General features: G+C 31.6%; 1 non-coding gene across 1 annotated transcript; it reads right to left on the bottom strand.

Annotated features, from left to right (window-relative positions):
• Positions 1-2,421: 2,421 nt before the first annotated feature.
• On the bottom strand, positions 2,422-2,543 carry LOC127558497 (small nucleolar RNA SNORA16B/SNORA16A family). Its single transcript, XR_007952877.1, has one exon. It is a non-coding gene; the product is annotated as a small nucleolar RNA SNORA16B/SNORA16A family (small nucleolar RNA).
• Positions 2,544-3,553: the final 1,010 nt, after the last annotated feature.

Genomic DNA, 3,553 nt, shown 5'->3' on the forward strand with positions numbered 1-3,553 from the left:
TCACTATTTCAGGGAGGTAGAAAATACTTCTGGTCACTTATAGCCAAGAGTACAGGTCAGGAGAATAGTAAATACACTTCTCCTTAGATCATACTATCTTGGAAGAACCAAAAGCTCAGAAGTCCCCAGAATTATTTCTGAAAACAGCTGCACAAAAAACCTACAGCATGGGATAGTGCCCCTTCCACATCAGAAGCAGAGCCCCACTTTAGCATAAAGTTAAAATTCAAGAAATAAGACTGACAAAATGAGTAAACATAATAAAAAGAACAAGACTGGGAAGTTACCATGGCAACAAGAAAAATCAAAATATAAACTCAGAAAAAGACAACAAAATCAACTATATTGACAACGCAAAGAAAAATATGAATTGGTTTTAGGCCATGGAAGACTTCAACAAAGGATTTTTTAATTAAATTGAGGATTAGAGGGGAAAATAGAGAATAAGAGTTCATGCAAATCATGAAAAAAGAGTCAACAAATAAAGGAGAAATAAAAAATTGAAAAAATAACACTTTAAATATAGAATAGGATAAAATGATACAAGAAGCACAAAAATCTAATTAAAAGTAAAATATCTTGAAAAGCAAAATTAGCCAAATGGAAAAGGAGGTACAAAATTTCATTGAAGAAAAAAACTCCTTCAAAAGTAGAATTGGCCAAATGAAAATAGAAGTGCAAAAACTCATTGAAAGAAATAATTCCTTAAAAATTAGAATTGGACAAGTGTTATCCAATGACTTTATGAGACATCTAGATACAATAAGCAAAATCAAGAGAATGAAAAAAGTAGAAGAAAATGTGAGAGATCTTATTGGAAAAAACAACAGACCTACGAAATAGATCCAGGGGAGATAATTTAAGAATTATGAGACAAGCTGAAAGCCACAATGAAAAAAAAAAAAAATAGAAAGAGCATTGGTACTAGAACCAGGAAATAGATAGATAGATAGATAGATGGATAGATAGATAGATAGATAGAAGACAGAAAATTAGTAGATACATAGAAATACAAATACACACAAATATACATATACATTTTTCCCTCCTGAGGCAATTGGGGTTAAATGACTTGTCCAGGGTCACACAGCTCGGAAGTGTTAAGTGTCTGAGACCAGATTTGAACTTAGGTCCTCCTGACTTCAGAGCTGGTACTCTATCCACTGTGCCACCTAGTTGCCCCTTATACAAACATTTTATAAATAGTATGTCTGGTAGTTTATATTTATAGTTAACTTTATATAATTTATATATAATATAGTACTGTATATAATACTCTATATGTTACTTTCAATGTGTCATTTTGATTAAGCCATTCACCTCTCTGATCTTCTGTAATATTAAGGAGATTACATTTGATCTGTAACATCTTTCCCAGAACTGAGACTCTCTGAGTTTCTGGTGTCCCTACCATATAAACCAATATTTCAAGGATTACCTAAAAATAGGTAAGGATGAATTACTGTAGTAAAAGAAGAAAACTACTGAGATCCCTTTCAATATCTTTCTATTTATAATGTTGGGTGAGACACATGATTTCTGGGTTGTTTTTTTTTTTTTTTTTTTTTGACATTTGGAGCACCTGATGCAACAAGAGGCATAAATTTATGATATATCTTCCCCTTTGATATAGTCTTGTAATTTCATTGATGTAAGAAACTTCCAATGCAAAAATGTCCTCTACCAATGTAAATGGTAACTACTGTGTAAAGCAAACATCATTGAAAAAGCTGGCAGATCAAGCTTATCCATGGATTTTAGAACTTGCTCCCATTCAGTCCATTATAAAATTTCCATCTCAAATGGACAATCAGGCTGTGCAATTCAACTAAACCCAAGAATGCTAAAGAATTCCAAAACATTCTGGTAGAAAGATTGCATCATATTAGCAATCATGTCCAGGACTAAAGAACTGTGTAACACTATCTCCTTACTGACCTACCCTCATTTCTAGTACACTTTTGGGAGTGAAACCAAAACTTCAGTGCTAGTGATGGGGTCTATCATTTCATCAAATATCCTCAAAAAATGACTCTCCATATCTTCCAAATCCAGAAATGAAGAAAACTTGAATATTTGATGCAATGAATCTCCTAGAGTGATTGAATCTCCTAGAGAGAAATTGTACTGGAGATAATTGGTTCAAGAACTGTTATCTGACAAGTAATGTATAATCTTAATATAAGGTTGTTAATTAATATAATCAATTTATTTTAATTAATTGATAATTAATTAACATAAGGTTATAATTATGTAAGGTTAATATGTTTCCCACTGTGAACCTTAGGATCAGAATGCCCAACATGTCTCCCAGATTATTTGAGAATGATCCTTCACAGAGAAAGAAGCAAAAAACCAGCATGCTAGTAATTCATATGTGCCTGATTACAAATTCTTTCTTTTTTTTTTCTTTTTTTTCCCCTGTGTCTTTTCCCACAATGTTGCTGTCCTATTACAGTGTTAAATAGAACAACGACCATCGGGAAACTGTCACTCTGGGCTCCTTCAAATTCTTTCTTCTTGTTAATTTTAATGAACCTACTCTTTGTTTTCTGTTTCTAAAATTAGAATAAGGAAATGATCACTACTGCTTACTGCACAAGATTATAAAAAGAAATTATATAACACTTTGTAAAAATGTATATGCATTTAGAGAGAGAGAAAAAGAGAGAGAGAGAAAGAGAAAAGTGAGAGGAGAGGAAAGGAAAGGAGGGAAGGAGGGAGGGAAGGAGAGAACAAAAAAAGGAATGAACATTACTATGTGTATTGTGCCCTAACCTCATTTTTCCCTATAAGCCCTATTGTTTTTATCATGTTATTTTGCATAGTGCATGGATTTTTTTTAGGAATGAATATGTTGCTGTATAGAAGAAATGATTGTACAAACAATTAAGAAGGAGTAGTACAACAAACAAACTTAAACCTCACTTTCATCTGAAGTAGTCAAAGAAGGGAAGAATACATACATGCATAGCCAAGTAGAGAAACAAATTTAATCCAATAGAGAAAAAAAAAAAAAGAAGTAAAAGAAAAAAAAAAAAAAGATGAGAGCACAATAAAAGGAAGTTTAGATTAAGGGATGGATTCAATCCAAACAAAACTTAAGAAAAAAAAGATGATTGGGACAAAAGAATAAAGCAAATTGTATCTAGATGACTGCTGCTGAGTATCTGTCATTCTCTTTCACTACCCTACTTTATTAAAAAAAAAATAAGGAAAAATATAAAAGACCAGGATATAGATAATTATACAATTAATTGTCATATATGTGAATGCAAAACTAATACAGCTAAAATTAAAAGGGAAGCAGGGAAATGGAGGGGAAATTTTTGCATCAATTCTTTGATATTTTCTGATAAAGATCTGATTATTAAAATACCTAATTTTATTTTTACAATATACTTGGAGATATTTATTTACATTTTAATATAATTAGATGAATTGGGCAAATGTGTAGTCTCAAGGGCAGTCAGAAATGACTTCATATCAACTTGGAAATAAATCTCTAGTGGAGTATAATCTAGGGATTCATGCTTGGTCCTATTTAACATTT

The sequence above is a fragment of the Antechinus flavipes genome, chromosome 3 (genome assembly GCF_016432865.1).
Source record: "Antechinus flavipes isolate AdamAnt ecotype Samford, QLD, Australia chromosome 3, AdamAnt_v2, whole genome shotgun sequence".
In the NCBI taxonomy this organism is placed as follows: Eukaryota; Metazoa; Chordata; class Mammalia; order Dasyuromorphia; family Dasyuridae; genus Antechinus; species Antechinus flavipes.